We start from the raw sequence: 26615 nt of genomic DNA, 5'->3' as shown, positions 1-26615 counted from the left end.
CAAAGTATAAACAGACACAAGCTTTTGGCTACCCATACCTTCTAAGGAGGACTCTTCTATTGCTCAGCTTGGCACCAAGGACTCTTGTGCTAATTTAGGAATTTAATGTAGAGAAAAATTAGAAGAAGCTATAAGAGGCTAAACTGATTTACACAAGAATGAATCACATGCCATATACAAAGAAAGTCAAGAATGTGAGATTAGAGGGTCAAATTAAAATGACCATGGAATGGAGCTCAAGCTAGAATTTGAAAAACAGACTGAGGTAGAATTTGAAAAACGGACTGAGGAGACATTCAGCTGGCATGGCTATGGAGAACTGTCTAGATGAATCTGACTGGAGAGAGAGGCAGGAAAAGGATTTCCTTGGATGTTGCCATGGTGTGTGGTATGTAATTCCAATCCAACTACACACCAAAAACACAGAGTAAAACCTTACAGGAAGTGTTCAGAGTTGGTTTTATATTTTACTTTTAGAGGAAAGTCTATCATCCTTTGGGGGAGAAGTATAGGATTACAAAGTTTCTCCAATAAATTTAGTGAAGTCCCTTCAGAAACTAGAAAATTCTAACAAAATGTCTTTTATCAGGGTGGCTTTCACTAAACTGAGTTGAAGAAAAAATTAATATTGTATAAAATTAGAATCCTTAATATCACTTCTAATAATTTCTTCAGGTAGCCACAATAAATTCCCCTTTAAAAGACCATGTAAAATAACAAAGATCAGACTGAAAATAAATTAAACAGAGACTAAAAGGGCAGTAGAAAAGATTAATGAATGTAAAAGCTTTTTAATTTTTTTGAGAAGACAAACAAAATAAACCTTTAACCAAACTTACCAAGGAAAAGAAATGAGAGAAGGTGCAAAGAAATAAAATTAGAAGCGAAAGAGGAGATGTTACAGATACCACACAAATACAAAAGATCATCAGAGAATATTATGAACAATTATACACCAAAATTTCCTAGAAGAAACAGTAGAGTCCTGGAAACATACAACTTCATGAGGAAATGGAAAATCTGAACAGATCAATGAGGAGTAAAAGGACCAAGAATACAGAGAAAGAAGAAAAACTAGTCTGTTCAATAAATAATGATATATGAAAGAGAATGAAACTGGACCCCATCTTACACCATACAAAAATATCAACTCAAAGACTTTGATAGGCTCAGCTTAAACATAGGAACTGAAAATTGTAAAACTTCTAGAAGAAAACACAGGGAGGAAGCTATTTGGCATTTGTTTTGGCAATGGTTTTCTGGATTTGACACTAAAAGCAAAGGCAACAAAGGCAAAAATAAATAAGTGGGATTACATGAAATTAAAAACCTTCTAAACAGCAAAAAGCCATCAACAAATAAAAAGACAACCTATGGAGTAAGAGGATGTATTTGCAAATCACATATTCAATAAGTAGTTAATACCCAAATTTTACAAGGAACTCATACAACTCAAAGTAAACAAAACAAAACTGAACTAAAAAGCAACCTGATTAAAATATGGGCATAGGATCTAAATAGACATTTTTGTAAAAAAGACATACAAATGTCCAACAGGTACTTGAAAAGGTGCTCAACATCACTAATCATCAGGGAACTGCAAATCAAAACCTCAGTGAGGTATCACACCACATCTGTTAGGATGTCTACTATTAAAAAGACAGGAAATAACAAATACTGGTGACGATGTGGAAAAAAGGGAAGAACGCTTAAACGCTGCTGATGAGAATATGAACTGATAAAGCCACAATGTAGAACAGTATGGAAGTTCCTCAAGAAATTAGAAATAGCACTATCATAACATCCAACAATCCTATTTCTGGGTCTAGGTCCAAAGGATATGAAATCAGTATCTTCAAGAGATGTACACAGTCACCTGTTCATAGCAGCAGTATTCACAGTAGCCAAGGCATGGCAACAACCTAAGTGTCAGTTGACAAATGAGTTGATAAAGAAAATGTGATACATACATATATATATATGATATATATATATCATATATATATGAAAATGTGATATACATTTTCATACAGTGAAATATTATTCAACCTTAAAAAAAGAAATCTTGTATTTGCAACAACCTGGGTGAACCTGAAGGCTATTATGCTAAGTGAAATAAGCCAGACAAAGACAAATACTACATGGTATCACTTATATGTGAAATCTAAAATAGTAATAATAAGTTGAACTCATAGAAACAAAGAGTAGAATTGTGGTTGCCAGGAGCCAGGGGGATGGAGGAAATAAAGAGAGGTTGGTGAAAGGATGTAAGTGTTCAGTTGTGAGATGAATAAGATCTGAGGATCCACTGTATAACATGATGACCACAGCTGGTAACACTGGATTGTATCACTGAAATTTGCTAATGCAGAACTTGTCAATTTGCACAAAAATAATAATAAAGGAAAATATGTGAGGTGATGAATTTGTTAACTCAAAGGGTGAGGGGGAATCCTAACACAATGCATATATGTATATCAAATCACCACGTTGTATACTTTAAATATTATATATTTTTTTTCAATTATATCATAGTAATGCTAGAAAAAAATGGTAGTCCTGAAGAAAGGTGGAATATAAAAATTTTTATTTTAAAAAATATGTTAATTAACTCAGGCATGCAAATAAAGGCTTACACAAAAGCACTTTGTCATTAGTCACTTGCACATCTTCAAAAACTAACCTGAATATTTAATAACAAATGTATCTGTGCTTGACACTAAAGTCTCTTACACAAAACAATTATTTCCCAATATAATAGCTTTCAAAGAGAAACAAAAACATTTTATTACACTATCAAATATGAATGTTTATATTTCATTTGAGAAGGTATCAAGAAAGAATCATTTACTCAGTGCTGTTAACCCAACTCAGAGGCACAACTCCTAGTTCCCTAACAAATGCTCATGAACCCAAGTTTTTAGGTGTTTTTTTCTAGGATAGAAAGTAAATGTCTAGTCTTTTCCCTTGCAACAAATCTCAGTGTGCACTATAACCAAAGAATAAATCACACTTTCTGAGTGATTCATTGATTAATTGAAATTTGCATTTCTACAAGTAGAAATTTGGTAAAACTACAAGCTACAGGGAAATGACAAACAGTGTCACAGCTAGAATCTATTTAAATGGAGGGACGGATTTTAGGAAACTGTACGTCATATGTCTGTGTTGAAAAAGGTATAAAAGGGGAACGCAGTGGAAATACTGCTGTGGTCTGTGGGAGATACAAAAGGTAATAAAAGACAATTTCTGTCCCATGGAGGCATAAAATCTAGCCGGAGATGAAATGTGTGCCCATATAATCAACACAGTATTCCAAATTACTCATTAGAGTAGTGATAACAGTAAAACAACGGAAGCCCTACAAAGGCCCAGAATTTGGTTTTTACATTCTCCAACAGCTACAAGATAGCTTGGCACATAACAGGTGCTCAATAAACACTTGTAGGATCAACAACAGTATGGGGGAGAACTGTACGTGTACATATTAATATGAATGTGACTGTAAAATTATTTGTAATTGGAAACTCTAACAGGCTGGAATGGCTTATCACAACATGACAGTGTGGGCACTTTCAAATCTCCAGGTCCCTTGGCAAAGTCTGGGGTTGGCCCAACACAGAGACCAGGAGAGTGGCATCTTATCCACCTTGGGTTTTCGTAAATTAGTTTGAAAGCTTTCCTGCTTAAAAGAGTTTACAATTCTTATGTGCAGCAGAAAAAGCATAAGTTTTGCAACCAGAGCTCAATGTTCAAATGCCAGCCTAGGCAATGTGTGAAAACGGCTTAATCTCTCCAGGCCGGTTTTATTCTCTGCAAAATAGAGATAATATCTAATCCACAGCATTATAAGGAGAAATAACTGAGCATCAAATGAGAGCAGATTACTTGTCATATAGTTTGCATTCAACAGCTATTAGTTCCCCTTCCATTTCACTAGTGCTTTTTAAAAGCAGCCTAATTCCACACTTAAACCTATTATCTAGTCTCTCAAAAACCTGCTAGTTTTGTGGCTGCGGGGAAATCTTTAAGGTCTCTGATCCTCAGTTTCCTCGTGTATAAAATGGGAATCAAATGGGATACCCACCCACAGGCATCACGAAAGTACCAAAGAGCCTTTCAAATATCCTAATTTTATTTGAACTGGCTGGGATTTTTGAAAATTTGTTTCTTCTCAGTATTTATCAGTTCTGTATCTCCCGTTGATTGGATATCGTTATTAATTTCTCATTCCTCATTCATTCTGGTGCAATTTATATAAATGAGGTGAATAGAATAAAAAAAGGGCAACTAGTTAAAGGGGCTCAGCCTTTTAGAAGTTCTCATCACTGAGGTGTCTGGGTAGCTAAGTCAGCTAAGCATCTGCCTTTGGCTCGGGTCATGATCCTTGCTCAGGGGGAGTCGGCTTCTCCTTCTCCCTCTGTCCCTCTCGCCTAGCTTCTGCATTCTCTCTCTCTCAAATAAATAAGATCTTTTTTAAAAAAGAAAAGAGGTTCTCATTACTGAAAAATATATCCAGGGAAAGAACCAGATAAAGTAAGAACATAGGGGATCTTTCTCCTGGACGTAGCACAAGAGGATTTGTATTGCAAGCTCCGGAATAACAAATTGATGGGAAAAGAAGACTTTCCAGTATCTCTACTAACAAAGTAAGAATTAATTTTAGGTATGTATGTATCTATGTATTTATGTACATATTTATGTATATTTTTATTTTTAAAGTTTCACGGTTTTATTTAAATTACATTAGTTAACATACAGTATAATATTAGTTTTGGGTGTAGAATTTAATGCTTCGTCACTTACATACAACACCCAGTGCTCATCACAAGTACCCTCCTTAATACCCATCATCCATTTATCCCTATCCCCTGCCTACCTCCCCTTCAGCAAACCCTCAATTTGTTCTCTATAGTTAAGAACCTGTTTTATGGGATCCCTGGGTGGCGCAGCGGTTTGGCGCCTGCCTTTGGCCCAGGGCGCGATCCTGGAGATCCGGGATCGAATCCCACGTCGGGCTCCCTGCATGGAGCCTGCTTCTCCCTCTGCCTATGTCTCTGCCTCTCTCTCACTGTGTGCCTATCATAAATAAATAAAAATTAAAAAAAAAAAAGAACCTGTTTTATGGTTTAGGTCTCTTTTCGTTTTCCTTTATGTTCATTTGTCTTGTTTCTTAAATTCCACATATAAATGAAATCATATGGTATCTGTCTTTGTCTGAGGGACCTATAACACTTAGCATAATACTCTCTCACTCCACCATGTTGTTGCACATGGCAAGATTCCATTCTTTTTGATGGCTAGTAATATTCTAACGTGTGTGTACATGTATATGTATGTTTGTGTGTGTGTATATACATATACACACAACATCTCTCTCTTTTTTTAAATATTTTATTTATTTATTCATGAGAGACACAGAGAGAGAGAGAGGCAGAGACACAGGCAGAGGGAGAAGCAGGCTCCATGCAGGGAGCCCGATGTGGACCTCGATCCAGCATCCTGGGATCATGCCCTGAGCCAAAGGCAGATGCTCAACTGCTAAGCCACCCAGGTGTCCCGTACACAATACCTCTTTATCCATTCATCAGTCGATGGACATTTGGGCTCTTTTTCTATAATTTGGCTATTGTTAACAACAATGCTTTAAACATCAGGGTACATATATCTTGCAAATCAGTGATTCTTTAGGTAAATACTGACTAGTACAATTGCTGGATCATGAGGTGGCTCTATTTTTGACTTTTTGAGGAACCTCCACGCTATTTTTCAGAGTGGTTGCACCAGTTTGCATTCCCATCAACAGTGTAAGAGGGTTCCCCTTATTCCACATCCTCACCAATGCCAACTGTTTCCTGTGTTATTCATTTCAGCCATTCTAACAGGTGTGAGGTGATAACTCAGTGTCATTATGATTTGATTTGATTTGTATTAAACTTCTTTTCATGTAACTATTAGCCATCTATATGTCTTCCTTGGAGAAATGTCTGTTCATGTCTTCTGCCCATTTTTAACTAGATTATTTGTTTATGTGTGTTGAGTTGTATAAGTTCTTTATAGATTTTGGATACGAACCCTTTATCAGATATGTCATTTGCAAATATCTTCTCCCATTCTGAAGGTTGTCTTTTAGTTTTGTTGATTGTTTCCTTCACTGGACAGTAGCTTTGTATCTTGATGAAGTCCCAACAGTTTACTTTTGTTTTTTTTTCCCCTTGCCTCGGGAGACATATCTAATAAGAGGCTACTAGAGCTAATGTCAGAGGTTACTGCCTACATTCTCCTCTAGGATTCTTTTTCTTTTTCTTTTTTTTAATTGTATTTATTTATTCATGGGAGACACAGAAAGAGAGCGCGGGCAAGAGGCAGAGACACAGGCAGAGGGAGAAGCAGGCTCTATGCAGGGAGCCTGACGCGGGACTTGATCCCAGGTCTCCAGGATCACACCCTGGGCTGCAGGCGGCGTTAAACTGCTGCACCGCCAGGGCTGCCCTCTCCTCTAGGATTCTGATGATTTCCTGTATCACATTTTAGTTCTTTCATTCATTTTGAATTTACTTTTGTGTATAGTATAGAAAGTGGTCCATATTCTTTCTTTTGCATGTTGTCAGTTTTTTCAACACTATTTGTTGAAGAGATAGTCCTTTTCTCCATTGGGCATTCTATTCTGCTTTGTCAAATATTCGTTGACCATATGGTTGTGGGCCCATTTCTGAGTTTTCTATTCTGTTTCATTGATCTATGCATTTGTTTTTATGTCAGTACCATAACTGTCTTGATCACTACAGCTTTGTAATATATTCTGATGTCCAGAACTGTGATGCTTCTGGCTTTGCTTTTCTTTTTCATGATTGCTTTGGCTATTCAGAGTCTTTTATGGTTCCATACAAATTGTAGGATTGCTTGTTCTAGTTCTGAAAACAACAACAACAAAAAGCAAACAAAAAACCACTGGTGGTATTTTAACAGAGACTGTATTAAATGTATAGACTGCTTTGGGTAGTATAGATATTTTAACAATATTTGTTCTTCCAAGCCATGTGCCTGTAATATTTTTCCATTTCCTTGTGTGATCCTCAATTTCTTTCATTAAGTGTTTTATACCTTTTGGAGTACAGATCTTTTACCTCCTTGGTTAGGTTTATTTCTAGGTATCTTATAGTTTTTGGTACAATTGTCAATGGGATTGATACATTAATTTCTCTTTCTGCTGCTTCATTATTAGTATATACATATGAAACGGATTTCTGTGTTTGATTTTGTATCCTGAGAATTTACTGAATTTGTATATCAGTTCTAGTAATTCTTTGGTGGAGTCTTTCAGGTTTTCTACACAGAGTATCACATCATCTGCAAATAGTGAAAGTTTGAGTTCTTCCTTGCTGATTTAGATACCATTTTTTTCTTTTTGTTGTCGAATTGTTGAGGCTACTAGGACTTCAAGTACTACATTGGTGAGAGTGGACATCTATCTCTATCTTATTCTTGACCATAGAGAAAAAGCTCTCAGGTTTTCCCCATTGAGGACGATATTATCAGTGAGTCTTTCATATATGGCCTTTATGTTATTATGTTCCCTATATCTCTACATTCTTGAGGGTTTTAATTAAGAATGGATGCTGTTCTTGTCAAATGCTTTCTCTGTGGCTATTGAGAGCATATGATTCTTATGCTTTCATTTATCAATGTGGTGTATCACACTGATAGATTTGTGAATATTAAAACACCCTTGCAAAACAGAATAAATCCAACTCGACCAAGGAGGATTCTTTTAATGTGTAGTTCAATTCAATTTGCTAGTATTTTGTTGAGAAGTTTTGCATCCATGTTCTTCAGGGATACTGACCTGTTGTTCTCTTTCTTAGAGAAGTCTTTGGTTTTGGACTCAAGGACATGCTGATTCAATTTCTTCTCTGATTATCAGTCTGTTCAGGTTATCTATTTCTTTATATTTCAGTTTTGGTAGTTTATATGTTGCTAGGAATTTATCCATATCCAACAAGTTGGGCAACTTGTTGGCATATAATTTTTCATAATATTCTAATTGTGTTGGTTGTTAATTATTAAATGCTAGTTAACAATTATTAATTGTTAATTGCTATTGGTTGGTTGTGATCTCTCTCTCTTCTTTCATTCATGATTTTGTTTCTTTGGATCCTCTCTTTTTCCTTTTTGATAAGTCTGGCTAGGTAGGGGGTTATCAATTTTATTAATTCTTTCAAAGAGCCAGCTCGTGGTTTCATTATCTGTTCTACTGTTTTTTGTTGTTGTTTCTTTTGGTTTTTTTTTTTAAAGATTTTATTTATTTATTCATGAGAGATATATATAGAGAGAAGCAGAGACACAGGCAGAGGGAGAAGCAGGCTCCATGCAGGGAGCCCGACATGGGATTCAATCCCCGGACTCCAGGACCACGCCCTGGGCCGAAGGCAGGCGCTAAACTGCTGAGCCACCCAGGGATCCCCTTTGTTGTTGTTTCTATATCATTTATTTCTTTTTAAAAGATTTTATTATTTATTTATTTTAGAGAGACAGAGTAGGGTGATGGGCAGAAGGGGAGGAAGAGAGGAGAAGGGAGAGGGACAAGCAGACTCTTCATCAAGTGCAGAGCCTAACTCAACCCTGACATCATGACTGGAGCTGAAACCAAGAGTCAGACACTTAACTAACTCAGCCACCTAGGCATCCCACTGTAACATTTATTTTTGCTCCAATCTTTATTATTTCCCTTATAGCGCTGGTTTTAGTTTTAGTTTTTTTCCTTTTCTAGCTCCTTTAGGTCTATAGTTAGGATGTGTATTTGAGATTTTTCTTGCTTCTTGAGGTGGGCCTGTATTGCTATATACTTTCCTCTTAAGACCACTTTTGCTGCATCTCAAAGGTTTTGGACCATTTTGTTCTCACTTTCATTTGTTTCCATGTATTTTTTAATTTCTTCTTTAACTTTCTGGTTGAACCATTCATTCTCTACTTAGATATTCTTTAGCCTTCATGTATTTGTGGTCTTTCAAAATTTCTTACGGTTGTCTTCAAGTGTTATAGTACTGTGGTCAGAAAATTTGCATGGTATGATCTTGATCTTTTTGCAGGTCAAGATCTTTTTGATCTTGTTGTTGTACTTGTTGAGGGCTGATTTGTGATGTAGTATGTGACCAGTTCTGGAGAATGTCCTATGTGCACTCAAAAAGAATGTATATTCTGCTACTTTAGGATGAAATGATCTGAATATACCTTTTAAGTCCACGTGGTGGAGTCATTCAAAGCCATGTTTCCTTGCTTATTTTCTGTTAAGATGATCTGTCCATTGCTGTAAGTGAGGTGTTAAAGTTCCCTACTGTTATTGTATTCTTATCAATGAGTTTTATTATGTTTATTACTAATTGTTTTATATATTTAGGTGCTCTCAAATTGGGGTGCATAAATATATACAATTGTTAGACCTTCTTGTTGGACAGACCACTTTAATATGATATAGTGCTCTTCTTCATCTCTTGTTACAGTCTTTGGTTTGAAATCTAGTTTGTCTGATAGAAAAAATGCTACACTGGCTTTCTTTTGACATCCATTTGCACAGTAAATATTTTTCTATCTCTTCACTTTCAATCTACAGGAGTCTTTAGGTTTAAAATGAGACTCCTGTAGGCAGTATATATATATATATAGGTCTTGCTTCTTTATCCATTCTGACACCCTATGCCTTTTGCTTAGAGCATTTAGTCTAGTTACATTCAGAGTAATTATTGATAGATATGAATTGAGTGCCATTTTATTACTTGTTTTGTCATTGTTTCTGCAGACTTTCCCTGTTCCTTTCTAGTCTTTGTTGATTTTGGTCTTTCTTTCCCACTCAAATTAAGAATTAAATTTATAAGATATTAGTGGATAAAACTTTCTTAATTGGAGGCTCTCCAAATCAACAAGGTCAGGACAGCAACCTTCTCTGTTTTCCCTCTCTAATGCAGAGTAAGTCAGAGTAAGTCAGAATTGTACATATATACGCCCATACTAATTAACAACCATTGTATGCTGTGAAATTAACTTCTTTAGGTCTTCTTGCAAACTCTCACTCCCATCCCATTCAGTCTATATGGACTTAAATTATTTTTTTTCTTAAATTGAGAATATAATGAATGTATTTAAAATGCCAAAAGTTAATATGAATGTATAAGTACAATGCTTATTTCAAGATACCCTACAATATCAAATACTTATACACCTACTAATAAATTCAAGGAACAACCATACTATACCACTGGTAGACAGCAAAAAACAAACAAAAATTACTAATCTTAAGGATACTAACAAAGACAAATGAGAAGATACTGCTAAGGGAAGAATTTCAGACTAATAGAGAAAACAGTCCAAAGATGAAATGGACTATATTCAAGAGTAGCCCAGTGGCCACATTCCAGGGATATGTAGAAGTAAGTCCAGTATCCACTGGCCAGCAATGTAGTAGAAGGAAATTCAAGTCAGCCTTGAGAGGTGGAAAAATCCCTAGGATTCTTTAATGTTAAGTACAAATAATAGAGTCAACCACCTTGAAGGATGAATACCCAAATACAAAATTCACAATCAAAATAAATCACATTAAGAAAGAGCCTGAGGGGGGAAAAACATGTGAATGTAACAACACAGTATTATGATCACTTTTAGAAAAGGAATATGGGAAAAAATGTGAAAGAGCCTGAGGGGGGAAAAACATGTGAATGTAACAACACAGTATTATGATCACTTTTAGAAAAGGAATATGGGAAAATGAATTCAGATTTTAAATTTCCTCTTCGTTACTCTTCAGTTTAGGACATTCTGGACAATATATCTACTTAATCATATTCTAGGTGATAGAAGATTATTATTCAGTACTGCATGGTTTTAACTGGTTATCATAAATAAATACTTTACATTAACACAATATTGTATGATATTTGAAGTTTAAAGGAAGAGTAATGTAGACCAAGCAGAAGGGAATACATTTTCATTCTTTTTTGGATAGTTTGTTTTGCTATTAACAATATGATTTCAAAAAACCATGCCAGAACACAACCACCCCCTCCAACCCCCACCCTGACAAACCCTCTACCCATTATGAGGTGGTCTCAGATCCTTAGAGCCTCAGGTCATTTTCTACTCCAAAATAACTCTATTTTAGCACTGAACAAAAAGCTGAAAAAGCTCTTCTGAGCAGAGAAAATAAGTCTTCTATTGATCCTTCTCCTTCACATAGTGCTCCAAATCCTCCCTTCTAATTACAACATTTTAGTCCCCACAAAGCTCCTTGCCCCTAATTATTCTTCACCATTTTCCCACTAGAGAGTTTTATTTGTGTTTTGCTTATTTAGCAATATTGTCACAATAATAATGAAAGGGGCCACTTGTCATTGTGAATGGTGCAGCACACTGATTAATCTGCCTTTGTGAAGTTTACTAGGGCCCTGATTCTAAAGCACTGTACCCATGACATGCTTTTATTCACTTACCTACTTACTTACTTATTGGCTTATTTATTTCAACTCTGGGAGAGCCCCAGGAAGACTGGTATAGTACTGAGTGAGCCAGAGAGCAATATAGAGATTTCAAAGGCACATTATAAAACCAAGAAAAATAAATGTAAAACTTGAATTCATAAGCAAATATTAGGAAACAACTTTTATCATTTTACAAAAAAGTCTTGCAAAACAGCACTCGACCACAACTGCTTCTGCAACAGTTTGGCCGTACAGCCAATGATTATTAAAGTTGGCATCTGGGGCCTGATTTATATTTTAGATCACTATGAAATGGTTGACTGGAGGAGATATTTGGGAGTGAGGGATATATGCGAGTAAATGAAGTTATAGGGCTAGCCAACTGTGGTGAACGCCATCACACACGGGGCTGCACAATGCCTTTTGAGAAACCTTTAGTGTTTAAATAAATTTTCAAAATATGACTTTCACCACTCCAATTCCGAAGCGCAAACTGACATTTCTAGATTCCTCTTACAGTTGGGAGGCAGGCAGGTGGTCTAGGCCCAAATGCAGAAATCAAGAGACACGTGGATCCAAAAAGAAATAATGTGAAAAGGAAGCTTCGACCTCTGTAGGGGGTTTGGGGGCTCTGCAGTGGTGTCTGGATACTCCTGGTGACAGCATCAGAGGTAACAATGACCTAAATGATTCAAGTTCTTGGCTCAGACCTAACCTCACTGGGATGGTAGGCACCCCTCCCACTTATTGCATAGTAGCCTCTGGGCGAATGGTCTTACGAAGCCAGTGCTGTGCTTCTAAGTTTATTTCCTAAATACTTAGCCTCAAGTCCAGTTTTCTCACCAATTTTCTCAAGCCCACCAATCCTGTGAGCTACCAAATTCCTTATAGCAAACACCTTTGCTACTTAGAGTCTACAACTGTTGACTGCAATGGAGAACAATGATATTGATTAGATATGGGACTGATATGAGATATGAGAGAAAATATCATGGCAGACTCCAGAATCTGAAGATAACTACACATGGTTGACCCGCTACCAAAGATGTCCACTCTTCTTTGGGAGGATGTTGCAGCAGAAGTTTTAGGGGACTTATGGTACCCCAAATTAAGTCAGATTCTGATGTGGTTGTGGATCTTAGCCATTCTACTTGTTCATTTTCTTAAACTGCAAAATGTGATGTTATTGTGAGAACTGGATATAATCTATGTAAGTGATTAGCACAGTTCTCAGCACAAGCTGTGCTTATACAGACAAGAAAGGGGCAACAGTTTGGTCTGAGTAAATAATTTGTGGACCTAACCCCAGACAGGAGCAGGTGGTAACTACTAAACAGAGTTCCTGGAATCCTAACCAAACAATGTGTGTTTTAGGCCCTGGTTCTGGTTCTATATGCAGTCTGAGAATATGATCAAACTTAGCTAAGAAGGCAAACCCAGGAGAAGTCAGGAAATACGGCCTCTGAGTGGTTGTTCCTTGGACTTAGGGATCCCTAGAGACTAATCTCAGACACAGTGATATCAAGGCATAAAGCAGCAAATCTAAACCAATGATGTTACCTTGCTCTTCCCTGCCCAGCCTATGCAGATTTGCCTGAAAAACTGGGCAGGATTTAACCTGAGGTGATGGCAACTTTAACCATAGGTAAGTGCACCAGAAATGTCATAACTCTTCACTTATCTTAATTCTCACACACACACACACACACACACACACACACACACACACACAGAGCAAACCTTTACCCATAACTTTCTGTCATTTACCTGGAGCCTGTAAACAAGTTTGTTCTCAATAAATATTTGTAGGATTGGATTAAATGTTTAAGTTGAATACCTCTGAGAAGCCGCTGGAACATGGTTTTTTGTTATTCTGAACTCCAGTAAAATACAGAAGGTCAATAAAGCAGCAATATAGTTCCTGGTGGTTTAACTGCCTGGCATTGTACAATGACTTGATCATTTGTACCCGGACAGTTCTGTACATTAAGTAGACAACTCATTGGGTAAAATACCCAGCTCTGTAAGTTATGCTCATGGCAATCTGGCTGCAAAATGAGCTGGGAAGAATGGATGTCAATGGGACATACAATGAGTTCTTGCAAGATGAACTGAAATGGAGCACCAGGAAACAAAAGATATAGGAAACAAATGCATGCAAGATAATTTCAAGTTCAGTCATAGCTTCAAAAAGCAAACTCGATACCTGGAAAAGCCACAGCCTTTGACAAGATGTCCTGGCACAAAGATATCAAATGGAGAGTTCTTTATTCAGAAGTACTTTTGGCAATAGAGACGAAGAAGCAACTCGGTAGACAATAATCCTCTGCAGAGAAGCTAAAGTTGTCAATTCCAGACAAAGCTAAGTAACACAAATGATTAAAGGACTAAAATATTCAGATACAGCTTATGCATACTTTTCTGCTCAGACAACAGCCAATAGAGATTTATGCCTTTGCCTTGACTAGGACTAAGGTGAACCCATAGGGAAAAAAGTAGTTTTGGAGAAAATAAGGAAGATGAGTTAGATCTAAATTAAACAGGAACAGATTCAACAAAGGATAAGATAATCTACCCTAGGGAGGATAGATGAGGGTGGCTGCTCTGAAGCCCAGAATCAAAGGTAAGGCAAGAATAGATGGAAAGTGAAGTTCCCAATGGTTAGAGGAGGAAGGACAAACCTTAAAGGTTAAAGACACTACTCACTTGATGGGGTAGCAGAGAATGGCAGAGTATAGGATCTGCACAAGAAAGAGGAAAAGATGGAAAACAAATGCATTAGGATAGCAAAGCAAAGAAGTCCAGAGCTTAGAGTTCTTAATAAATAACATCGAGGGGCTAAAAAATACTATGGTAGTAAACATGTTCATTTCATAAAAATAGTTCATAAGTGTCAGTTCCTTACTATTACAATTTCTATTTGTGTATACAGTCTTATCTATTCTGCTGTTTACTTTCAAGCTATGGACTATATTTTCAAGTTTCCAATACAATCAATATTTTGTCATCAAAATTCCAAGCCTGAGAAGAACGTTAGAAACTCTCATCTAGGGAATCCCTGGGTGGCTCAGAGGTTTAGTGCCTGCCTTTGGCCCAGGGTGTGATCCTGGAGTCCCAGGATCGAGTCCCACATCGGGCTCCTGGTATGAAGCCTGCTTCTCTCTCCTCCTGTGTCTTTGCCTCGCTCATTCTCTCTCTATGTCTATCATAAATAAATAAATCTTTAAAAAGAGAAAAAAAAAGAAACTCTCATTTATCAGGTGCCTGGGTGGCTCAATTGGTTAAGCGTCTCCCCTCTGCTCAGGTCATAATCCCAGGGTACTGGGATCAAGTCCCCCATCAGACTCCTACTACTCAGTGGGGAGTTTGCTTTTCCCTCTCCCTCTCCCTGTTCCCTCCTGCTCGTGTGCACTCTCTCTTTCTGTCTCTCATGCTTTCTCTCTCTCTCAAATAAATAAATAAAATCTTAAAAAAACTCTTATTTTTCTATTTCTCCTACAACAAGAATAACCATTCATGTAACCATTTATAATGACATGATACACAATAATAATTTATAATACAAAAATCCACATGAGTAACAAAATTTTGTTTTAAAAAGGCCAGCTTGGGGTGCCTAGGTAGCTCAGTGAGTTAAGTATCTGACTCTTGGTTTCTGCTCAGGTCACCATCTCCGCTTCCTGAGATTAAGTCCCAAGTGCCTCTGGGCAGGAAGTCTGCTTCTCTCCCATCCCTCTAACCCCTCCCCCTGCTCAGCTTCTCTCTCTCTCTCTTTCTCTGAAAGTAAATAAGTACATCTTTAAAAATGCATAAATAAATAAATAACATACAAAAGACCAGCTTGTCAGTTAATCATTGACACCATTGATTGAAACATCTCAGGTTGTAAAATCATCGGAATTTGGCAAATCCAGTCAGTTGCTGAGAGTCCATTTGTTTACATATTTATATATCATTTTAAAACTAAGCAATGTGGTATTTATTACTCAAACATTCACTGAATACTTGCGGAACCAGACACCTCACCAAGGTCTGTGGCTCCAAAGGAAGATAAAATAGAGCATTTGCCTTTAACAAACTCTAGTTCAGAGATAGAGATAAATGGAGATAGAGGTAGAGGTAGAAATAGAAATGCATAGAAGGTACAATGGTAGCCCCAAATAGTAAAAAATTAATTCAGGTTGGAAGGTTGAGAGAAGGCTTCACAGAGGAAAAGGCAAGCAGAAGCCGTAACAGGTAATCTGAAAAACTGCTGTTGTACGTAGTGCCTGAACATTTCCATGGCACGCATCATAATTATAATTATTAGGTTAATGCCTGTCAACCTCAGCAGCTTCGGCAAAGCTCCTCAAAACTGGGACTGGTCTTTCTGGTTCACTGGTTCACTGACAATTAGCACCACCCCTAGCACAGTGCCCGGATCGCTGTTGGTGGTCCATTTCTAGTAGTGGATAAGTGAATTGACGTGCTTCCATATTCTAGAACATGGCAGAAGGACCGACGGGAAGAAGTGAGATGAGAGGGAGATGCTGGAGGATGCTTGAAAAGGAGATTCCAGTCACACTCAAAAAAACAATATAGAAAAAAAAAAAAAAAAAAAACAATATAGACTATGAATATGTTACCGTTTCAACCAAGTAAGTTCATTAATTGCTTACAGTAGACAGGAACAGACTCATGTATCCAAAAGATAATACTGAGTAAATATAAAGTGTGTATGGACTGGTCAGGAAGAGACTGAGGTAGACATCTGTTAGTAGAGAAATTATGATGGCATTTTATTTCACTTCTATGATGATGGTTTTCCAAAGTGTGTTTGTGACAAGAGGCTAATATTTCCAAAAGGATACAAGTTACCATTGATTTAATAGGCTCTAAGTGCATCGTCCTGAGTAATATTAAAACAGAAAGCTCTAGTTGGTGCCTCGCTCTACTCAGCCCAGTCTACCCCGCAAGCATATTCCCAAATAATCTGTCTTCCAAGTAATTTTAATAGAAATATAATGAGGCAAGTGGTATGCTGGTCAAGCTACAACTAGGTTGGTGCCAAAATTTTGCACATTCCCCACCTGAGCCACTTACTCATTTATGTCACTGCCTGGTTCCTGAAAGTATGCAAACATACTATCCTACTTTTAAAAAGTTAATCTTTTATTTTTTTAAAAGTAAGAAAACGAAAAATGTAAAATTTCAAAGTATACTTAGAGAATATTTCTTTTGGAGAACAGTATGGTTCTCCAACTTTTATGTAACAAAATGTTCTGTCTTGATTAGCTGTCAGAATCACAAGCTTTCCTTAATAGGTTAATTTGTATTATACTTAATCATGTACTCCTCTGTGAGGTCAGGGGTTGCAAGTGCTATAAAATACAAGCTGAAGAGAAAATAAATTCCACTTCAAAGTCCCCTCCCACTAATGCCTTTATATAAAAAAAAATGAAACTCCAGTTATGCAAGACCACATTCTTAATGATAAGTAATAACTTTAAGAAGTACTGGTCATTTTAATGTGAAATTAGATACACTGGTGATTTTTCTAAGCATGATCAATAAACCAGTTGCCATACGTGTGTAGGTTCTAAACAATGACGTTTAAGTTTTTCTATAAGTTGTTTTTGCTTTATTCTCAACTGCAAACAAAATATCAGATGGTGGTTAGCCATCTGTTTGTACGGAGATCTTTTAGAGGGAGGGAATTAAGAAAAGAAAAATAAGTTATTCAAATCAGGGTAGAACTACTTCATTCACTTATCCCTTCAAATATTTCAATTATAAAATGTAAGACTGCTTGTTCCGTTTGGCCTTCCAGTTTTTCAATATTGTATTATTTAGGTGATTCTTTGCTGAGCTAGGTGGAAGGGGATCAATGTCAAGATTGATAAATGTATGTACTCTATTTGCTTTTCAAAGTGCAAGGAGGATGTATCCGATATTCTAAGTGAGCACAGCAAGGCTTATCTGCATTGCTGAAGGTCTGCAAAAGTCCCATAAATTGTAAGAAGCTGACAGAACTAATATTTCATACCACTGTGAATATAACTCGTTAATAGTATAAACCTACCGCCAGTAAATATCCTTCGTCCCTTTTTTTGAGAGGATTTTCCCATGAATTTTCATTAAGAAGTAACCTATAGAACGAAATCTTTAAAATACACTCCTCTGATAGAAATTATTCTTGAATGCCAAGACTCACAGCTCTGAATTTGTGATCCATTTTGAACGTAGAAGGACTTAATCCTTTACTTCTATGATGCCTGACAAATAATCAATGGCTAAGCATTTTATATCACTTTGCAGAGTTTCTATGCATTCGAGAGAGATCTGCACACTTCCACTGTGGCCCTGTTTCAGATTCCAAACAGCAGAAAAAGCTAAAGGCCTAACTGGGCTTTTGCCTGTCCACGTATTATGTATAGTGACTACAGACAGGATAAAACACCTGCTTCATCAGATTTTCCCACCCAGTTCATTTCTTTTTTCTGTAGCTTATTGATATACCAAAGAAAGCCAAAGCAAAGCACAACTTGACTAAACAAAATATTACCCAGGCACACAGAAGTGACATGAGATGAATCTGCATTACCCTGGCTAGCTGGATCCTGCTGTACCACATTTAAGAGTAACTGGCATATGAAGTCTAGGTCAAACATTTATCTGTTCAGTAAGCAATTACAGAAACCCTTGGCTTATCCATCATCATTTAGACATAAACACTTACTTCAGTGATTTCTTTAGATAATGGAAACTCACTCCTTTATTTATTTATTTTTTTTGAAACTCCTTTAAATGCTAAAGCTTTCAGTTTGTTTAATTTTCAGTTTATGTAAAATGTAATAAATATTCTTCTGTTACCTGTGTTGACACCTTCACAGCAATTAATGTGTATTCACTTGGCTATTGTCACACTAAATGATTCTGGAAGACTATATATATATCATATATATATACATTTTATATCAAAACATCAAAATATAAATATATTTTAAACAAGGTTCCTTGCCCTCGCTTACTGTCAAGGTATTGTTAACAGTTTTTGCTACTGTGAATTTAACTGGCTTGTGTCTGACTCTTCTCTTGTTGTCTTTCTATTATTTTCTAATGGTTTTCTGAGTAACAGTGTTGTTCCCCTGTAAGTAAATGATATCAACTTTGGTGTGTGTATATTTTGTGTGTTTACATTTCACTTAACTTGTTGGTTAAATATGGTTAACAATATTTTTGTCACCTGTATAATCAGGATGATAATAATAACATCTAATCTTTACTATGTGCCATGCCCTGTGTTAATTTAATTAAGTCCTCATTACGACTGTGTGAAATATGACCCTATTATTGTCTCCCATATTCTACACATGGAAGAGAAAACTGAGGGAAGAGATACTAAGTGAACTTTCCAGGTTCCCACAGCAGTTAACATTAAGAGAAACTCAACAACCCAAGGCTGACTCCAAAAACTCTACTTCCAACAACTTTCAAACGATGAATATTTATTCTTATGCTATAGTGATGTGAAAAGTGACTTAAAATACAGCAAAGTATATCTAAACAACAGTGTTCTTTACAACTGGTTTCCATGTCTACCAACTTCATTCATGTCTCGAACAATTATCTCAATTTTAGAGTCAAGGAAACTGATTCAACGAGCTAGAATTTGAACACAGAATTTCTACATGTTAACCTGCATGTTTAACCAAAAGGAAGGTTATTGTGATTCTGTAATACTAAAGACCATGCCAGATAAATATATTTGAAGAAATGGTAATGTTCCATCTAGAAAAAACAAGGCTTAGCAGTGACATGATACTTGTCTTATAAAGTAAAGGAGTGACTTCATGGAGAAGCACTTGCATCAGGACTTCCTGCAAGCAGGACTAGAAAAGCCAAAAGTAGATTTCAGCTAACTCCAAGTTTCCTTGTCATTTCCCTGTGCTGACGGAGAAATTGTTTTCTCGTCTATCTAGGTGACAGTCTTTTGGTAGTTCACATTTATGCAGTAGACAAAGCTGCAATTTTGTTCACATGGGCAAATGGGAAATCACAAGCCTCTGGATGGAGACTGACCCCAATTCTGCTTTAGCCATAGGTTCATCTCACCTTCAATCATGTCTGACTCACCCTGGTTTTGGGTATTTAGCTTCTGAGGATGTCTCTGAATTATTTGTGAGCTCATCTACATTTTTATAAAAGAGGTTTCTTCTACACTATTTCGAATTTTGAGACCCTTGTTTGCGAAAAGATTTGGGGATTACCATTTTTGACATATTTCCGGAAGCATCAAAGTGAAATTCCTCGTAAAACACTCACCTTCTTTAAAAGCATAAGGTGTTATCATTATTAGGCCTATTAAATGATAGTCTAAATTATTATTACTGGAAGTTTTCCTGAAGATATGGATGATTAGTGGCCAGACAATGTGTTAGTTGGCATTGGACCTCTTTTTTTTTTTTTCATGGACATATTATATAGCATCCTTATAAAACAGATCAAATAGGGCTGGCTGATTTGGAAGGTTGGCAGCAGTTGTACTACCTCAGCCAGAGGAGCTCAACACTGAGTTTCATCTCCACTCAAACTTTGCAATTTTGTGCTTGTTTTAATAGAAGTCTTCATGTAGAATGTTCCCTCAGTGAATGAATTAATACTGAAAATGGTAATAATCAGTTCAAGGTGGGGTTTTTCATTCCAGTACCACAATTTCTGGCTGTTAACATTGTTAAAAAAAATACTTCTTGATTAATTGATCTTAACATCTTTAGTTTTCTTTGGATAACTCTTGTTCTAGAGCTTCCATGTTCCTAGTACAGTTAGATTAGTTTTTTCTATCACTTATTAAAAATAGTACTATGTATTAAAGCACAAGCATTTGCACTATGGTCCCACTTTGTGACTAATATTCATCCCTCAGTAACTCCTCTCATCAATAAAACGAGAATAGTGCATAAACTTCCTATTTCGCAAGATTATCGCAAAGATTAGCACTGAAAAATATTCTTTAAAGGTTTCTAAAAGTTGGAGGAATGTTACTAATATAAAGATATTAGAGGTATCTTTTACTTTCTAAAAATAAATTATATTGAAAAGAGCAACAAAGACCAGTATTTCATAGGAAAACATTTTAAAGAACCTGCAATTTCTTGGTGTACTAATTTACTATTTTAGCCAACTCAGTTTCATTTTTTTCTTTGAGCTGATTTGAGGTATAATAATTATCCAATGGAGAGTATATATTATGTTACCTGGCATGATGCTGGAATTTATTAAGCAACCTGTGAATGCTAGGCTTTGTTATCTTCCCCTAGAGGAAAGTTGATAAAACTTAGAACGACCAAAGAGAAAATGCCATGTGCTTACATGGGGAGTTGAGAATCTTTTACCAGTTTTTACAAGGTGTATCACATTCCTATTTACAAAAGTAAGGAAACTGTCATTTTGATGAAGTACAACTCACAACTCATTAGTGTTGAACACAGAAGAAATATTCCACATCAAAAAAGACTGCTAAAATATTCACAATTACCAGCTGCTCAGAAACCATTTTATATGGATAAAAAACATGTCACATTTAATTTATCAGATGCTTTCTACTGTCATACTTTTCTTTCGTTCAATGTACTGAAAAGTTATAAAAACAACTTCAGTCTTCACTGTAGCCATGTATAGACATTAAGAATAACACAAATCCATTATCTACCACAGTATAATTGTATCTACATGGATGAATAATCTCCTGCAGCTTCTTTGCACTCAATTCTGAATTAACTATTCCTTTAAAGATACTTGAATACACAACATTCAGTATCTCTATTAGAAAACTACCATTTCAATATGAAGGAAAAAAAAATCACATTCATTCCTGAAGCTATATTCTTTGAATGAGCTGGCATTATTAGCCTCATTTCTATAGTGACTACAATGGGAAATATCATCACAGAAATAATGCCATATTAATTTTCTAACAACACTGAAACGAATCAAATATGCACTCAAACACTGAAAATAAAATAGTAATCGTCTCGCTTTCCACTGTGTGTAATCTGTGATGTAGACTTCAAGTAAAAATGTAATAATTGAATTAACCCTTTGCAATGATTATCAGACACCAGACACAGCCAATCGCTAACTCTGCTTTGAAAAGCCCACCAACAAGCCTATCAAAACAGCCATTGATATAGACACAGATGTGTACAAACACACACAAACACGCCCAGCATCAATATCACCAGAATTTTAAGAAATGAGCAAACAATAATCCATGTGTAGGTTTTAGTTTTTTATTTAATCCATTGCAAATTTAGTGTTGTTCAAATGAATCTACAGAGGGCTCTTCTCTCTTGAGCTCAGATAAGTAAGTGTGCAGTGTAATTTCTGCTTCTGCTCCACTGCACCACACATGGTTCAACCATGGACCTCATGAAAGGGTGGCCCTCACTTACAGCTTAAGTGTCAGTTACAGTTATGGCTGTTGCTCTTTTGAAACTATCAGCACAAGCTGTTTAAAACCATTAAAAAAAGAAATAAACTTGTTCATTGTGTCATCTAAAGGAACACACAAAAATTTCCCGGTAATTACTGACTCGTCTTGCCATATTTTAAAATGATTACCTCGCCACTTAGCTTTTATATACTTTAAAATGATCCTATCCTGTCCCTAAAGCATGTGGAAAATGGAAATGAGGTCCTTCCCCAATATGAAATAAAATATTAATATCTATCCTTCCAATAAATGTATGCATGCTTTGTTGCAAAAAAAAAAAAAAAAAAGATTTTTTTCAATGCCAGACTGTAAGTGAAAAAAAGGGAAGAAATTCAAAGAAAGATAAAGAAGGAAAGAAAAATAAAATAAACCTGAAATGTAACTAGAGACAAAACATGTATCTTGCGATTTTGCACATTTTCTAGACATGAACCACCATTATTAGCTCCAACGAGTACAGCGGTCATCACAGGTGAAAAACATTCAATCGCAGTGTCTTTAATATTTAAAAAAAATCTGCTACTGAGGAAAAGTATAATTATTTTTTGAACTAAAGACTGACAGAAAACCGCTGTCTATGCAGAAAAGTAACTATAACATAAAGAGTAGTGTAACCAAACATCTAAAAATACAGAAGGTCTTACAGGATGGTTTTACACTTCCACTTAAAGTGCACAAATATGATCTGCCAGACGATTAGGGTTATTAGTCTTAGTGTTTTTATTCATGTACAAGGATATCCCACTAGAAGGCTAAACTTCATGTTTAGTTTTCTCTCTGGGAAGACAGGAGCTGCACAGGTTTACATAATTATCTCTGGAAGAGCTAATCACTCTACTGGATGTTACTTGGGGCTCTATCTCAGTTTTTACTAAAACCCCCAAAAGCAGTGAACAGGGCATGTACTCCCACATTCCAAAGTGCAATGCTCGATCCGCAGTAGGGTGGGTGAAGTATGTGACAAAAGTGGGTCTTGTGACACTCAGACCAATGCTCCTTTCCTGAATATAGGTTAAAGAAGGTTAGAAAAGATTTATGTCAAGGCAAGTAGGTGGCTCAGTTGGTTGAACATCTGACTCTTGATTTTGGCTTGGGATCGAGCCCTGCATGGGGCTCCAAGCTGAGTGTAGAGCTTGCTTAAGATTCTGTCTCGCCCTCTGCCCCTTCCCTCACTCTCTCTCTCTCTCTCTGAAAGAAATTTAAAAAAGAAGAAGAAGGAAAGGAAAGGAAAGGAAAGGAAAGGAAAGGAAAGGAAAGGAAAGGAAAGGAAAGGAAAGGAAAGGAAAGGAAAGGAAGGAAAGGAAATGGAAGGGAGAAGAGAAAGAAGAGGGGAAGAGGAAGAAGAGGAGGAGGAGGAGGAGGAGGAGGAGGAGGTGGTGGTGGTGGTGGTACAGAGAGAGACAAGCAGAAAATGAGCTGACCTTGTCTCCTTTCTCTACTATTGGCATCCAGTCAAAAATAGGCCTGAGTCGGATCAGAGGAAAGAGTTTAACTTAGGAGACATTTTGAATTTTGACTGTAATGCAAATGGACTAGTGAATGCACTAATAGAACAAAATGTCAAACATTTCAGAATTTATTCTTCATAATGCCGAAAATGTCAAGGTCAAGAAAGACAAGACCTGAGGAAATGTTCCAGATTAAGATAAAATGGAGATATGACAACTAAATACAACACGTGATCCTGGATTGGATGGTAGATTTGGGTAAAAAGAATATAAGGCACATTAAAGGTAAGGTTGATGAAATTTTTATGCAGACTGTGGATTAGATAATAACTGTTGTATCAATGTTAAACTTACTGATTTTATAGTTATACAATTATTTTATTATTATATAAATTGTATAAAGTTGATCCTTGAACAATGTGGGGCTTAGGGGTGCCAACCTCCCACATAGTTAAAAATCAATGTATAAGTATTAACATCCTCAAAACCTTACCTTCCATGGGGTTGGCCAGAAGCATTACTGATAACATAAAGTGTAGATTACACACATTTTGTATGTTATATGTATTATATGAATATAGTATACAATAAAGCTATAGAAATGTTATTAAGAAAATCATAAGGAACCGAATAAATTTACAGTACTATACTGTAAAAAATCTGCAGATCAGTGGATTCACACAATTCAAATTCATGTTATTCATGGGTTAACTGTATATAATTCAATTTAGTACTAAACACTAAATTTTTATTTATTTATTTATTTTTTTAAACACTAAATTTTTAAATTAAAAGTTGATATATTATTATTTATAAATTTCTAATTATGGGGCCACCTAGGTGGTTCAGTCGATGAAGTGTCCAACTCTTGATTTCAGCTCAAGTCACGGTCTTAGAGTCATGAGACCAAGCCCAGTGATGGGCTCCATGCTCAGGAGGGAGTTGGCTTGGGAGTCTGTCTCTCCTTTTCCCTCTGTCCCTCCCCACCATGCTCATGCTCTCTCTCAAGCGTGTGCTCTCTCTCTCTCTCAAACAAAAAATAACTAAATCTTTTAAAAAATTCTAATTATGTATGAGAAAGTGTCCTTGTTCTTATGAAAAATACACCGAAGCATTTATATGTAAAGGAACATGATGTTTGCAATTTACTCCCAATTTACTGTTAAATTATATTATGTCAAGAACTTTAATATTAATATATGTGTATGGAGAGAGAAAATGATAAAGCAAATGAGACAAAATGTATACTAATGGTGATTCTAGGTAAAGGCCATGTAGTTCTTTGTATGAGTTTCGCATCTTTTAAGTGCAATCTATATCAAAATAGAAAGTTATAAGGAAGAGAGAAATGAGTACTATTTTTTCTTTCCTTTGTCTTCAAGTCTGCTGCCAAAGAGGATCAAGGTCAGAAGCAAAGATTCTCTATGTTAGGTTATGTGTCTCTAAATAGATTGATTAAGGAGAGATTAACTTTCCTTAGGAAAGAACTGTCACCCTAAGATTTGTCTCTAAGGAAGGAGGTGCAAAGGTAAGTGTTTCTGGAGAAAGAAAGATGATCAAGTTGGGTTTGGGATATGGACCTGTATCCTTCCTCTCTCCTCACTCTATTTCTCCCTCTTTCCTCCATATCTCAGTAAGTTCAGTCAGTCATAAGGAAATACCAGAGACTGGGTTGTATAAGCAACAGAAACTTATTTTCTCACAGTTCCAGAGGCTGGAAGCCTAAGATTAAGGTGTCATTAAGGTAGGTTTCATTCTGAGTTCTCTTCTCTTGGTTTGTAGTTGATTCCCATCCCACTGTGTGCTCACACACTCTCTTCTTTGTCTATGTGCAGAGAAAGTGACAGCAAGAAAGCCCTCTTGTGTCTCTTCCCGTAAGGGCACAAATCCCATCAGGAAGCTCTACTGTCAAGACCTCATCTATCCCACATTACCTCCCAAAGACTCCAATTCTGAATACCATTGAATGAGGTGGTTAGGGCTTTAACATACAAATTCCAAGGAAACGAAACCATTCAGTCCATAATACCCAACAACAGTCTATTCTTGGTTTCCTTAAAACAACAAAAACTCATTCCCCAGTGGAATGGGAAACTTTGAAAGGAGTTAGGAAGTCAAACTGGGTAGAGGAAATTACAAATAACACACATAAGAAGTCCAGCTTTACTTATAGCCAGAAAATGATTAAAAATCAAACCAAACCAATTACAATAACAAAAAACCAAGATATTCTGAGGATTTTAACCTAGAGAAGGATGTTGTTATAATGCTTTATAAGTGGGTATAATATTTTTTTAAAGACTTATTTATTTGACAGAGATAGAGAGCAGGCACGCATGTATGCATATGTGGTGGGGGTAGGGGACAGACAGAGAAACTTAAGCAGAATCTGCACTGAATGTGGAGCCTGAAGTGGGGCTTGATCTCCTGACACTTAGATCATGACCTGAGCCAAAACCAAGAGTCAGACACTCAATCAATTGTGCTACCCAGGCAGCCCTAAGTGGGTAAACAAACTCAGTAAAACGTCCAATGAACATCTATTTAGGAAATGTTTCTTTTTTTAAGATTTATTTATTTTTGAGAGAGAGAGAGCACATGCAGGTGCACTGGTGGGGGGATAGGCAGAGGGAAAGAATCTCAAACAGACTCCCCATTGAGCACAGAGCACAATGTGGGCTCAGTGTCATGACCCTGAGATTATGACCTGAGACAAAATCAAGAGTTGGCCACTCAAACAACTGAACCACTCAGCCACCCCCCCAATGCTACTTTCTAATGACTCCTCTAAGACAAACACGTCAACATTAAACTAAACAAAGTGACTTATAGTCTAGGGTTATGTGTGTGTGTGTGTGTGTGTGTGTTTCTCTTAAATCAGTTAAATATTGAGAAATATCCTTCTAAATGTTAAACATTATTCTGGAACAGCACATTTGGAACCCACTCATTTTGATCTTTAATATTCATTAATTATTTCTTGGGCAAATGTTCACCAAGAATCTATTGTTTGCCACACTGTTTCTGGTGTGGAGAAACACCAGTAAAGGAAATAAACAAGCTCAGTTTTCCTGAGGTTTATGTTCTAGATGAGAGAAGCAAAACAAAAGATGGGAGAAGTATAGATGCAGAGGAAAGATTATAGAAAAATAAAGGGGGGATCCCTGGGTGGCGCAGCGGTTTGGCGCCTGCCTTTGGCCCAGGGCGTGATCCTGGAGATCCGGG

At 36.5% G+C, this 26615-nt stretch overlaps 1 protein-coding gene and 1 long non-coding RNA gene across 15 annotated transcripts in view; one reads left to right on the top strand and one right to left on the bottom strand.

The window, feature by feature from the left end:
* Positions 1-26615, bottom strand: part of RALYL (RALY RNA binding protein like) — a 712238-nt gene that overhangs the window by 546326 nt on the left and 139297 nt on the right. The gene's annotated exons all lie outside the window — the stretch shown is intronic.
* LOC112650788 (uncharacterized) lies at positions 16057-25933 on the top strand. Its single transcript, XR_003130443.3, has 4 exons — positions 16057-16105; positions 23516-23675; positions 25025-25134; positions 25226-25933. It is a non-coding gene; the product is annotated as an uncharacterized LOC112650788 (long non-coding RNA).

Source organism: Canis lupus, chromosome 29 (genome assembly GCF_003254725.2).
Source record: "Canis lupus dingo isolate Sandy chromosome 29, ASM325472v2, whole genome shotgun sequence".
Lineage (NCBI taxonomy): Eukaryota > Metazoa > Chordata > Mammalia > Carnivora > Canidae > Canis > Canis lupus.
This window is presented reverse-complemented; position numbering and strand designations above follow the sequence as displayed.